We start from the raw sequence: 15,264 nt of genomic DNA on the forward strand, positions 1-15,264 counted from the left end.
TAATTAGTTATATAAATAACTCCTGCCTGTTGCATGGGAGTTCAGACTGAAAATGTTCCTAGTTAGGCTAAAAATTAGTTCGGATGCTTGCAGCCCCTCCAGAGAATGGTTCTTCATACACTTTTTATAGGATTGAGTAGCAGGGGGGCCCTGAAATGGTAGTAAAGCACAGGTAATGGCGACAAGGAGATAAACCCATCCAGGCTGTGCTGCTCACCTGGCAAATACAGTGTTCTTAAGAAAGCCACAGAAATGTTTTGAAGAAAGCAGCGTAACCACTTTACTGCTGGTGGTTTGGTGAACCTCGCAGGGCGGCCTGCAATCGGATGTCAGCCATACTTTCCAAGCGGCAGAAGAGCTGGTCAGTGGTTTGACATGAAATGCGGCCAGCCTCACGCTTTGGCTCCAGGTAACGCCACCACAACCTGTTTATAACATTTGCTCTGTTTTTTATGGTTAGCGGTGGATGTGCTGGCTTAGCTGGACCATCAAAAGCACCTTCACGATGAGCTGCTTTGTTCAAATTGCCCAGAGCCATCTTGGTCTTTTGGCTGAATTTCATGTAAATGCTAAACACTAAAATGTTTACCCTCCTTGAAATATAGAGTTTGATGCTATGGGCTTGCATCCTAGCAAACCTTGCCAGGTTTTCAGGGAAGGCCAGTATGTTAAATTATAGTAAATGTAGTGCATGCTTCTTTCTGTAGCTTGATAGCTGTAATTTGTTAGCTAGAAATGCACTATTACATACATACTGAGGTTTTGTGGATTTCCTGGCTTCGTTGTTACAGTGAGGACAAGTGATTAATCATGTAATGTGTCTAGTGATGAGTGAGTACATCCGGTCCGGCCTTTATTGTTGTTTTAAATTATTCTCTTTATCTTTACCTCTCTACCTTGTATATGCCTTTACATCAGTTCTTCAGCTCCAACTTTAAGCTTTGCATGAACCAATGATAATTACAAAAGCCATTTCAGGAGAGGAATTACACAAAGTTAGACTCTAAAAGTCTATAGAAATAATGTCTGTACTCAGATTTTTCCTTGGAGTTGTGATCTCTTAATAGGAAGAAAGTTTCAAAAGTACCTATCTCTTACATTAAGGATGAACATACACCTTGGAAGTCTAAGGTAAAGAAACAAACCCTTCCTATCAAATCCTTATATGTGAACCGTGGTTGTGAGGAAGAACCATCTTTATTTTCAGTATCTGGGCAGCCTTAAGTGATCTTGTGTCTTTCACTTGCCTCCCACCCCTGATTACATACAGTCTGCTTGACCTTAAAGAAATTTGTTGTACCAAAACTGTACCAGAGAGACTCAGTTTCAGCAAGATCCTATAAACGATGTTCAGGGAACACATATCCTCTTAAAACTGACCTACTTTTAGTTCTTTACGTGCTTTTGCTCTTCCTTTTAATCACTCTGCTCTCAAAACGACACTAAAATCTGGTTCGCAACTGCAAATAAAGTTTCCCTTTAAAATCCCTGCTTTAAAACCCCGTCATCCTTCCCTTCACCGCATCAAGAGTGGCAACTCCAGATTACAGGAAATTATTATGAATGTTATGGCTGAGGTGATTTCGATGCCAGACTTAGGAGAAAATGCGCGTTTACCCAGCTGTGAAGATGACACAGGTGGGTTTCTGCAACGGGGATTTTCCGGTTTGGTTAGTGTTGCAAGGGAGCGCGAAGAGCAGTTGGCTGAGAGGTGGGTGAGGTTACCCACAGGCACCAGTGGCACACCTAATAGGGCCTCTGAGTGCCAAATGGCGGGGGTATGGGACGCTAAAAAGGCGGAGATTACTGGTATGACAGGAAGGTGTTGAAGCTGTGGAAATCTAAGTGACTGCAAAAAAACAAACAAACAAAAAAACAACAAAAAAAACAGACTATATAACATGTTAAGAGTTGTAATGCAAAAATGAAACCAGACAGTTTTGCTGTAAGGTGTAATGCTAACTAACAAATCATCAGAGAAAAGTATGGATCTTTCAACTTGTACATGCACAACTCCAGCTGGAGGGCGACGAAAGAAGTAAAAGTTGTAGTTTGCAGAACCAGCACTAAAAGTACAGATATATGTTTTAAGTTAAAACTACAGGCCTAGTAAAACCCTGTAATGGACCTTCAAAGAAGAACATGCTTGTTTCAGTTACATTGCAACAATTGTCATCAAACATGGCATCATTTTGCTTACCTCTGTCTGATCTCTGTTCTTCAGATTGGTCATTAGCATAGGTTTATGCTTAGACACCAGAATTGCTATGAATGTGCAAATACCCAGGCTTAATTCCAGCTGAAGATGTGCACATGGGGTAAACGTGGTTCTGCATATCTAACTCTACAATATAGACCATATAGAAGGAAGCTTGGGAGTCCACAGGTTTTAGATCTTTAGGTAACGTGTGCAGTGTCACCAGTTTTTCAGATTTTGGTAGATTTTTTTTTTTTTTTTTAGGAGGAGAGAGAAAGAAGATAAACACAGAATTTTCAAGTTCACAGTTTCACAAAGCTTTGGAGTTACTTGAGATGAGTTTGAGTAGACATCACAGGTGGTCGTATTCTATGTATTTCAAAGACAAAATTGGATGCTAAAAATTTTGGTACTGAGTTTTAATTAGACAATTAAGCTGTCAGGTCATTCTTAGTTATTGGAAAAATCTTTTAAGACTAATGGCCTTATGTAAATAGAGGAAGATTTTTGCAATTGCAAGAATCTTATGAGAGGACGACACCTCTGTTGTTGACTGTTGCCAAGAACATATCAGAATGAAGAAGACACAGCTTATTATTCCATGAATCATAATTTGATATTCTTATATTCAATTCAATATCTTGATATTCTTATCCTGAGCTTCCTTAAATGTCATTGCATCTGACAAGATGACTCATGTATGGTTGACATGGAGACATCCAGTGTGTTTACTAATTAATAGTGAGGTAATTTTTTACAGAAATTTTGGAAATATTTGATCTATCCTCCTACATCTCACATCTGTAAGAGAGGACAGTAAAATGCATTTGAATGAATGCATGTTTAGGGAATGACCACTTTGGTACATTAATGGACAAGAAACCCAAAGAAAAAAAGCCATGAATTCTCACTGGATTATTGTCTCTTTTGAAGTTCTTAGTGAGAAATAACCATACAGAGGTGCCATTAGATTTATTTTATGAATATATATATTAGAAGAATTTACAAGCAGCATGTTTATGTAGAGAGGATCTTTTCCTTCTGCTTGATGCTAATTTTATAGCACTTCATTATTGTTTTCCAGAAATGTGCAGGACAATGTCCTTACCCTGTGTATAAATATCAGTATTTGACAATATAGTAGCATGCACTGGTTAGCGCTGAAGATTGAATTATCAGCCTGTTGGAGGAAGGCAGACATATCCCAGCCCAAGGGATACTGTTGACTATCTCTGTCAGTCTCTGTCAGTTTAGCATTTGTCCTCAGGTATGAAGGCAGCTTGAGATGGTTGATGGACAGGCTGAGGATCTGCCAGGAGGTCTCTTCAGATGGACGTTCCCATTGAAAATTTCTGCAGTGAATTTCTGAAGGGAAGAGAGCCCGAAACACCTGTTCTGCTGATAAATGTTTTTATTTTCTCATAACACTTCCCCTTAATTTGCTTTGGCATTGATGACAAAAGTAAAGCTGCAGCCAGATGAATAGTCAGGCCAAGATCTTTTTGCTAGGAGGGACAGGGAATGACATTTTCCAAAGCATTTAAGTTGCATTTTCAGAAGTAGGCTGGAGACCCTCTTTTGGCAGCCCTATCACAACGGTTCGTGCATTTTTGTCTAAAGCAGCTTAAATGGAAGTGTAAAATTGCTTAAGCCTGCCTAGAGGAGAGACCAAGACATTCCCTGTCTTTAGGGAAGATACCAGTTTATGGGGTTAGTCTGCTTGCTCTTATTTATTATTTCTATTGCTCATGCCATGAATCCTGGGATATTTTACAGCAAGTAGATGAGCTTTGGTTAAAACTGTTAAGTCTAATTTTACTATAGAGTGGGGCAATAAGGCCCACCTCTTCGACTGCAAGACCCTGGGGTTTTAAAGTCCCCTCAGATGAGACGGGCCAAGTAGTCAGTAGACATACCAAGAAGAGAGTATGAAAAAGCAGGAGGCATCTGAATGGTCTTCTGAAAGGATGAATCTGGTCTCCCTAGTGAATTTGGTAGGGTTTTGGAGCCTTTCCCTCTCTGGTATGGAACTGCAGCACAAATTTGGGCTGTAGCTGAGGTCCTGACTAAAACCTGGAATGTGATAGAAGATTTCTGTCTTAGAAAGGACAGTTTTACAAGAGCTAAAAAGCTGAATGTGAGAAATGTAGGCACATAAGGAAGGGTTCACCTTGCTGGAGGGACGCGGCATATGTTGGAGTTACTTGCCACAAGCTCCATATAGTAGTTAGCGAAGGAAAAAGTGGTCTCTTCTAGGGCATGATTTGTCTCATCCTAATGTAGACATTTGAAAATAGGTCAAATGAATTGGGCACTAGGCACACCTATTCTTTTCTTTTGACTCTGGAGGAGTGTGAATTACTATCTCATGTTCATGTCTGTAGAATAGTATTTTAATATTAGTAGAGATGAATGCCCACACCTAAAGGAAATCCGACCCTTTGGCTCAATTGCTCAGTCCCATAAGAAATTTGCACTAAATGTCTCTCTATATTACCTGCTTGTTGGAATAATTTTAGAGTTAGGAGTTGACCATGTTCCTGAAAGAAATTGGGAGGAGGGAATGAACATGGATAATGGCCAGCACATTTGACACTCTCCCATGTGACATCCTTGTTTCCACATTGGAGAGATGTGGACTTGATGGATGGACCACTCAGTGGATAAGGAATTGGCTGGGTGGTCGCACAAAAAGAGGTGTGGTCAACAGCTCGATGTCCAAATGGAAACCAGTGACAAGTGGTGTTCCTCAGGGGTCTGTTGGGACCTGTATCATTTAACATCTTTGTTGGTGACATGAACAGTAGGATCGTGAACAGACTCAGGACTTTGTGGATGATACCAAGCTGAGTGGTGTGGTTGGCATGCTGGAGGGAAGGGGTGCCATCCAGAAGGACCTGGGCAGGCTTGAGAGGTGGGCCTGTGCGAACCTCATGAAGTTCAACAAGGCCAAGGGCAATCTGTGTTGGGGCAATCCCAAACATGAATACAGGCTAGCAACGAGTGGGTAGAGAGAAGCCCTATGGCAAGGGACTTGGGATACTAGTGGATGAAAAACTGAAGATGAGCCGGCGGTGTGCCCGTGCAGACCAGAAAGCCAACTGTATCCTGGGCTACATCAAAAGAATCATGGCCAGCAGGATGAGGGAGGTGATTCTCCCCCTCTGCTCTGCTGTCATGAGATCCCACCTGTAGTACTACCCAAGCATAAAAAAGACATGAACCTGTTAGAGCAGGTCCAGAGTAGGGCCACAAAGAGGATCAGAGTGTTGAAGTGTCTCCTATGAAGACAGGTTGAGATAGTTGGGGTTATTTAGCCTAGAGAAGAGAAAGCTCTGGGGAAACCTTAGAGAAACCTTCCAGTACCTGAAGGGGGCCTACAAGAAAGCTGGAGAGGGACTTTTTACAATGGCATGTAGTGACAGGACAAGGGATAATGGCTTTAAATTGAAAGAGGAGAAGATTTAGATTAGATGTTAGGAAGAAATTCTTCACTCAGAGGGTGGTGAGGTGTTGGGACAGGCTGCCCAGAGAAGCTGTGGCTGCCCCATCCCTGGAGGTGTTCAAGGCCATGCTGGATGGGGCTTTGGGCAGCCTGGTCTGGTGGGAGGTGTCCCTGCCCATGGCAGGAGGGTGGAACTGGGTGGTTTTTGAGGTCCCTTCCAACCCAAACTATTCTGTGATTCCATGAAGTGGACTTCCTTGCAGAGATATTACCAAGTGGAAAAAGGGCTGGAGTCTTGTCTTCTGAGAGTTACTTGTTATACTGGCTACCATAGACAAACTCTGCATTGCCTTCTCCTGGGGCAGGTGCTATTTATAGACAACCAGTATCTGTTTGTAATAGAAAAGCTAGTTGACCAGTCTTGGGGCTGTTCTAGCAGGAAGAGGGTAGAGAATGAAATTTTGTTAGAAAATGGAACTTATCTGGGCACTTTCAAAAAATGTACCTTTGGTTACCAGGCAATTCAGTATAACTGTCAGCTCATCCTGTGTTACTTTTTCCCCAACCCTTATGACTCAGCTAAGTATTTTGATAGAAAAGCCCAAGTGCTTCACTTTATTTCCACCAAGAGGACAATTCCAGAAGTCTCTAGCCATAGCAGAGAAAGTAATTAAAAACAAACAAACAGTAGACTTGGATGTACTTGTGTTCTTTTCCATCCTGCTCAGTTATCAGTGGTCTTGAAGTATTGCAAAACTTCTGTGGCTAGCAAAGTTACTCTTAAAAAAAAAAAATCATAATGTCTATCAAGGGAAAGACCTATTGATTTTACATTTGGTGCTTAAAAAAAATAATAAAGTATTCCGATAATGCGGAAGAACATGTCTTGGAGCTATGAGAGGTTGTCTCACCAAGGAACCTCAAGCCCTTAAGCATCGAAGGCCTGGCATGAAACAATAAACCACATGTTCCTTGGGATGAGTGGTTATTAGTGACAAACAAAAGTAGTTTTGGCAACTCCAAACTTTCGACACTCATGAGTCAGGACCCCAACCAAAGAGACGTACAAATAATGTGTTTTATGTTGTTTTTATTTGCTTGCTGGTGGTTGAGCTTTCAGCGCTCACATTTTTGTTTTCTTTGTAAGATTTTGAGACAGTGAATGGATTCATGTTGTTTGGTGTCAGGGGAAAAAGGCTAGTTATCGTGATACCTATGATGAAACCACAGAAGGTTGCAAACCCACGGTGTTTGTTTTGAACCTGAGATTTCTTTCCGATTGCTAAACAGTGGTTCCTGCTGATTATGGATATGTTTGTTAGCCATAGTTAAGAGTTGCTTGGAAATTCAGTCTTAAAAACGGAAAATGTGGTTCTTGTAAAAATCAAAATTAACCACAGGAAAATGGTTCATTTTTTTTTTCCTGAAGTGTTTCCATCAATATGTAAAATTTGTTGTTTCAGGTTAGGAGAAACCAGGATGACTGGCAGGTTGCTTAACAGAACACAAATTAAAGCAATTTGATTAATTTAATGTCAATAAAGTTCATTCACCAGTCCTCTGAAATGCTAAAAGTATTATTTTGAGGTCCTGGAGCCTCACTGTTTTCAAAGAGCAGAGCTTTCCAGTTGTCATTCAAGGCTCATGGCACGCCACAGTTTGTCTTCTCTGTGAGATGCACCACAGATGTCTGTGGTTGTCACACAGCAGGGAGCTATAGTCTAACCCAATAGCATAGATAGGTGCCTGAACTGTATCTTCCCTAAGACATAATTTTCATGTTTCATTTGGAAGGGCAAAGAGATTTAGACATACCCAGTTTTCTCACTGGACAGAAATTCCTTCTTGTTCAGCTGTGTTCATAAGTTCTATTGAAACTGTATGCATGAAGACTTTTCTGCTCATATATTGTTGAAAAAACTGTTTATTTTGCTTATTCACAATGTGGGTTTTGTTACCAATATTACATATGTATATATGTGTGTGTGTGTATATATATACATATATCATTAGAAACTCTTAGAAACAGATAATAATGTAAAACAAATAATGTATTTCTGGTTGTAATATCATATATGCTAAAATATCCCAAAGTGCTTGAAATGTTGCTGACTTTTTTAATATCTTCACAAATATGTAATGGCTCTTCAAATATTTGTGAAAAATAATTTAGAAAATGCCACGGGAATCTTAGCTTTTCTTTTTTTGTCATAACTGACCAGTTATTTTGTCACCAAATTACTTTGGCTCTCACTATTCCCAAGGGATAGACAGAGGCATCTCTAGAAGACAAGGCAACTTTCTCAAAGTTTGAATTGGCTTCTGGTTGTTCCTGTCCATTTCCATAGATCATGAATGTAATCTAAGGGTATGTCTATGCTGCCAAATGGAAAAGGGCTGGAGAAGAAGCTTGAGCAGCGAGACCCAAGCATCCACAGTGCCGAAGAGTTGGCTTGCTGTACAATGCTCTTTTGGGTATCCCTCAGAGGTTGTCTGTAGGGAAAATCAGCTATAAAGGGAGCTTAGATGTGTACAGTGAGGACACAGACCTCAGATCCCAAATCAGGCACCTGTTCTTCCTTCGTTTATCTGTTAAGACACTACATTGTACAGAAGAACTGGGGATCTAGCATTGAAATGTTGCAAAATTCAATCATCTTTGTAAATCCAGCCACAAATATAAGTGAATCCCTACTTATGTTATACTGACAGTTCATCTTTGTTTTCTAATCAAACTCTTCTGAGTGTGTCTAATTTAACACGTTGTATAGTCCTGGATTATTCACAAAAAGATCAGTTGACAACAGGGGCCTCTAATTTTCACTGCATAAATATTTGAAGGACTCAAGACTGACCAGAGACCAAGAATTTAAAGGAAAGCACAATCAAAGTCAAGGAGAACTTCAGTAGTTACCATCTTTAAAAGCACTGCTTAGGGTGTCACATGCTGGGTGACCACGAGAGGCAAGGTAGCTACATTTAAAATGCCCAAATTTTGGAAATCTCGGAAAACTTTGGCTGCAAAAGGAAACAGGCAAAGACGGACAAGAACAGTGATTCAGAAAAAACCCATCTGCACCTTGGGGTTCTCTTGGGAAGAGGCGAAGTGTTAAACCTAATCTTTCAGGTTTCCTACTCACTGGCCATCCCTAGAGAAGAGCAGTGGATGGTCTTTGGCAGTATTTAAGTTAAAACTCTACCTTTACCCTTAAATTAATCAAATTAGTCACAGTTGCACTTTAACAGAATTAAATTGCTACATGATTTCAACTTGAATTGTTTTGAATTCAGTTTTTCTGTCCCTTGGACTCTTCCCCCAAACCTTTCCCTCCATCTCTTACTCCTCTCTCTTGTTGTCCTCTGCAATTATTTTGCAGCAATTAGTAGATGCTGGCCTGGCACTCGTTAAAGTTGCAAATGCTTCTCTAGTTGGTGATTATATGCTGTTTAAGCCAAACCATGCGGGACTGTGTGACAAATTCGTAACATCTGTGTCCTGCCCTGTCATGTCATTAGAATGTATATATTCACTGAGTATGGTGCGCTGTTGGCTGGGAGTCTGAACAACAAACCAGAAATAGGATAATGGATTTCCTCAGTACATTATCATTATTCAAAAAACAAAACCTCAGTTGTTTTTGAGGACCTTTTTGGTTTCTCTAAATTTCTCCATGGATATGGCTTTTTACTAGGGACTGATGACAGAGGTGCGCATTTGTTGTCATCTTAACCACTAAAAACCCTGTGCCCTGTCTGCGGTACATGACATCCTCCCCGTGTCTCCTGTTACGTTTTCCGCCCTGCGATGCGCAGCCAGTCCTGGCGTGCTGTCAGGAGGACGGGCAGTCACTTGCAGCTCATCTCCCTGCCCAGGCAAGCTGTCCGTGGGGCTCTATGTTTTCTTTCAGAGACCTTTCGGTTCATGGTTTATAACTTTGTATTATTTTTATTTGAAAGAACTCTCCAAAAAAAAAAATGTTTAAGCTATGTAAAGATGCCTTGTAAATGTGCACAAACCCTGTTACCTTGAGGCTCGGGCAATGAAAGTCAGTTATTTATTAGTGCTTTTTGACTCCAACAAATTAAATCTCTGATGCTGGCAGGCATCTGCTAATGCCAGGACACAGTATAGCATGTTTTTTAAACTCACTAAATGGGGAGATGATGAAGAAGCTACTTAGCATGTTAAATGGAAGCTGTGGGCCATGTCTTGGTCCAGGTGCACTCCTATACTTTCATTGATATGAGTTTTTTTGGACTTTTTGTACAAAAAGAGGTATGTACATGGATCTCAACCAGGTGAGAGGAATTAAAACACAACTGCAGAGTTGCAGCTGATATTTTTTTTCTTTTCCCCCTCTGAGGAAGCACAACCTCTTGCCCTTCCACACAGTTAACACTCAGGCTGGCCAGTGCTTTTGCTAGGTCTGAAGAGAGAGATTCCTCTTTTCTTCTCCTATGGAGCTTCTGTGATTCAGAACTGTTTTCCCTTTTTTCTTATTATCTTGCACTTCCATTAGTTTCCTATAATTTAAGATAATCATTTTCTTTCAAGATGCCTTTTATAGAGAGTCATCAACCGTATTAAGGAGTCCACAAACTATTACATAGATTACAGCTGCCACAAATAATTACAGTAGCCAAATTCCAACTTTCTTACTACTGTCTCCAATTCAGTTCTGGGCCCTGCACTGGCATCATTTGTAGCACACACAGCAGTAGCTGAAAATCCTATTGAAGCCTTAGTGCATATTTTTCACTCAGGCAATCCAAGGGAAGATTTATAAATGTGTATTTTATCACTAAAGCAAAATGATGACAGGTGTGCGGGTACTTAGGGCTGATCCCTAGCAACTGGATCCCAACCTTTCCCTCCTACGAGCAAACATCGCAGCACACATTGCCCTGTCTCATCTTGTGTTGTGCTGGTGTGGATAGCTGGAGCCTGCTGTCCATGCCACTGTATGCTACCAGAGAGCTTTTCCCTACTCGTGTCTTCCTGGGCAAGAGTGGAAGGTCTTGCTTCAGCCTCAACTTCACACCCAACGGCAGAGCCTACCTAGGTGCACTCACCCATCCTTCCCAGGCAGCAGCTGTAGTGAAAGGCTGGCTGAGTAGGAGGAAAAGGGAGACAGAGGAACAGACATTCTCATCTCCAAAAAGACTGATTGCATGTGGCTATGGGATCAGGCCAGCGAGGTCAACAGATGCAGGAGGAGAAAGCAGTTTCATAGCTCAGAAGAAAGGCAATGAGCTTTTATCAGGACCTTTTGCACCCCAGCAGGCTGTGAGGACACGAGAGACCCTAGCAATGTGGTGTGGGAACCCTAAGAGAAGCAAATATATGGGTCCTTTGTCCTATCTTAGCTCTTCCTGCAAGACCCACCTCAGCATCCCTGCACCTTCTTTTACACTGGCCCTAGCTCTTGTGTCCCCTTGGTTGTTCCAATCAGCAGCCGGAAAATTCATCTAGTGAAAATAATTGAAAATAACCTAATTTACCATGACAGAGGATGCTAGCAGACTGGTTTAAATTAAATGTGCTAGTGCAAAGTTGCTGTTAGTAGAGCAGGAACCCAAGCCACCAGCCTGGCAGAGTTTTTCACTTTCCTCAGAAAACTTTCAAGCAGGTATTTTTAAGGCCAGGCATAAACTCTTAGTCCTTCTGTATCAGGTGAAGCTGCCAATAAAGCATAGTTCTGAGGACAGATAGTCCATCTGAGACATTGATGTCTATTCAGAGCATATAGCGATACATCTGCAGGAGAGAGTGCTGGGTTATTATTTTCCTTGAGGTTCTGAGTGACAAACCAGCGATTTATAGTTCTGCACTTTTCCATGCACCTGGAGGCAGCTATCAGTAAATCAGATGGATGGAAGAACATATCGCTTAGCCAACCATTAAACACACTGTTGCTCTTTTCTCACTTTGCAACACATCCCATCCATGCCAGGATGCCTCTGTGCCAAACAGCTATAGCCAGGCACGGGGGGTTCAGAGGAACACAAAGTGGCATCCAAAAGATGGGCTGCACAAGGTTTCTTTGACATGAGCTACCACCAGACTTCTCACACTCAATATCTAGGTATCTCAGTTCCTATCCTAGCTGCCTGTCTTGTCCCGCTCTGCCTTTTCTTGAAACCAGCCTAGTCACAATATCAGTCAAACTTGCTCAGACTGAAAGCAAATGGTGAAGGTGGGCAGCAATTCAGCAAAATGCCACGTATCTGCCGCCTCAGGGCAGTGTTGGTGTATGGTCCTACGTGACAGGAAGTCTGGAAACTTTTCATCCTCGTTGTACCCATTTTTTAAGTGCATGAGGAAAGCTCACAGTAATTTTCACTTACCTGCTAAAAGCAACCATGGGTAAAAGCACAGGGATCATTCTGAGTTAACAGCATTGATGGATATCACTTTTAAAGAAAAGCTGGCTAATGTGGAAAGATGTTTCTCAGGGTTGCACACCTTCAGCTTTGGCCTGGCAGAAGGCTGGAGCCACAAAATCCTCAGGACTGGAAGACCCAGTCAAACTATTAGTGACAAGCAATTGCTCCATGTCCTCAAGATCTGAGTCAGCCTCCAGCAAATTAAGACATTTGCTTAAAAATCATAAGGCTTCCCAAATAATTCCTATTTATTTTCTTTCTCATGTTTAGGCTTCACATTTTCAAATGCTTTATACTCACTTTTTCCTTTTTCTCCGTTCCCTCATAGTTTTTCCTCCCCCTGTATATGTAAGGGCTTTCAAATGGAAATAGGTGAATTTCTCAGGTGATAACCTCATTCTAGGGACCAGAGCGTGAAGAAAACCAGACAGATGTATTTAGGCCCAACCATCAAACCACAAATGTTGATGTTATTGAATATATGAATATATATTCAATATATATATTGATATATATACTTTCTCTCTATATATAGAGAGAATATATAGAGAGAATATATATTGAATATATGAATATATAAAATTTGATGTTATTGAATATATTCTGACTTCATTTTTCTTTCTCTCCCTGGACATGCAAATAAAAACAGCTATCCACATGGTCCCTAAGAGAGTCTTTAAAACTACTTTCATTCATAACAGTCAGGAAGACTGCACATGAAATTTCAATTCAATGCTTTTTCCTTTTGCCTGTTTGCAGCATGTTCTTGTAGTCAGTTTTTTTCTCGTTAGAGTTTTTTAAAGCAAGACAGTGTCAAATAGCAGCAGCAACAACAAAAAAGGGTCTTTTGGTTAAAAGAAAAAAAAAACCACAAAATTTAACAGGAAAAAGGGCTATTTGGTCACAATCATTGGAAGGCTGTGAAAGGTTTCAAGGCTTTGCAGTGTCTGTTCTAACCTGGCTGACTTCTTTCACCCCGTGTGTAGCCTACTGCTACATACCCAGCTCTAGTACCACTTTGTGCCACCAGTGCCACTTTGCCTATGCTATTGTACCTACAGTCCTGTGCCCTTTGATGGGTACTATGGTCCTGCCTGAGACATGTAGCATTATTCTTATTAAAGGAACCCCTTGGTTTCAAAAGATCTGATCACTTAATTTCATGTCCAACCGACTACTCAGAAACTGCCATTAAAAGCTGGGATTAGAACATCTGAACTTTCTCTGTTTGTATTATCTACAAATTAGATAGCCAAGAACTGATGCCATCAAACTTTTGAACAGTTGAGGCTTGGTCGCTCTAAGTAGATTTCCTATCTGATGCTGATCTTCACCACCTTTATCACTGCTGATTCCCTTTACGGTCAATGAAAAAGCAGTTTTATGGAGATACTCATCTCGGTAATGTGTAAAGTAGGTCAGAAAAATGGGGTGGATGACTAGCAGGAGGCTAGCTTAAGTGCTAACTGCTACATGGAAGTGATCCAAAGTTAGGTGAGATGCAGAGCACACTGAGTGGCTGTTTTTCCTTCTCTGAAAGCAATTGAGAAAGTGAGGGATAGCTTGTGTGGTGTAACGAACACTGCCTTGTTTGTTGGGCAGAGATGATGTGCTTATAAAATGCCACTTTGCTTGTGAATGGCAATATCTGGCGAGAGCTGTTGATACGATGTGAGAATTTTGTTTCGATACGGATTCAACCCATTCCTTGCAGATATGTTCAATAAAGTTGGTTAGCTCTTCACCTTGCCAGATGAAACATGCCAAACACATTCTAACCAGTGTTCTGTTAAAGCCAAGATCTTTTCTTGGAAGAGTTTTGTGAACTATTAAAATACTGCAAGTCAGTTGTCATTGGCCTGGCTTCCACTAACCTACAAGCTGATTGTTATACTTGGTGAGTACAGATAAATTAGATATGACAAACCCTCAGCGGTGACCCAACCTGTTACAACATTACACCCTGTATTTCACAATATATAGCACAGTGTCTGCTCTGACCCCAAAAACAAGCTGTAAATAAGATAATGGATTTCCTCAGTACAATATTATTAGAGACAAAACCTATGTTATTTTGAGAACCTTTCAGTTTCTCTAAATGACAGGTACTTTGGTCTTCTGACTATCATTTTCTGCTAAGAACTGATGACAGAGGTGTGTATCTAAACCACCAAAACTCCCTGGTCTCTCTGTGGTACATCACATCCTCCCCGTGCTTCCTCTTAGCCGGCTCTGCCCCATGGTGCACACGCAGCTTGCCTTTCCGAGGACAAGCGGGAAGAGGCATGACAAGTGACTTTGTTTGGCTTTTGTTTGCTGCATTTGGGAAATGGTCTACAAGATTGTAGATGGTTTACAAGATTGTAACCTGGTGGAGAAAGAAGAACATTTTTTATTTGTTTACACCAAGAGAGGAGCAGACGTCATCTCTTTAGGTACTTCCTCTTCCCCATCCATGGCTTATTAGCAGAAACCCCTAGCTTCCCAACATCTGGGGAAAAAAGGAGGCCACCTCGCTGGGGAGGCATTAAGAGCTGGAAGGAGAAAGGGATGTAGATGTCTGTAAGCTTTTGGCCCTCAGAAGAATCCATATCCTGAGGTGGGTGCCTCCATCTGCGTTATGGAGTTACAGGCCTCCACCTGTGGTCCAGGAACAAACATGATGTTTGGGGAGCCATTTTCACCTAGTCAGGAGGAATGTCTGAGGATGCTGGGGTGCCTTAGACCCCCTCAATCACAGTCATGTTTGTTTTTATTTATAAAGCCATATTCTTTTGCCTAACATGAACAGAAGGTACTTGGTTGGATGGCTAAACCAACAGATCTTCAATTGGGTGGCAATGAGCTAGGCACAACAATAACCCTTGAAACCTGTTTATCTCAATAGGCATGTATCGACTGATTGCATTGGCTGCTCCATGTGCTTGGGGTGCAGTGATAAATCCTTTCCTGAGGTCCAACTTCTCTCCTGGGAGCTGTGCTGGGCACGCTCCTTTCTTTTTTCCTGGTGCTAGCCAGGAGTGGAAAGTCAGGACATGTGCTTTGCTTCCAGACTGTCTCTTTGCTATGCCAAAACCATGATCCTGCTGCTCTCCCGGACATCCTGGTCAATGCTAGTGCACAGCCAGGACTGTGGAAGTTGGGGAAAGAGATGTCAAGAGGAGGGAGGACAGAAATATAACCAAGTAGCCTCATGAGTGTACTAAGCTGGTGGGGGTTCATGCAGAACAGCTCG

The sequence above is a fragment of the Anser cygnoides genome, chromosome 1 (assembly GCF_040182565.1).
Source record: "Anser cygnoides isolate HZ-2024a breed goose chromosome 1, Taihu_goose_T2T_genome, whole genome shotgun sequence".
Classification (NCBI taxonomy): Eukaryota; Metazoa; Chordata; class Aves; order Anseriformes; family Anatidae; genus Anser; species Anser cygnoides.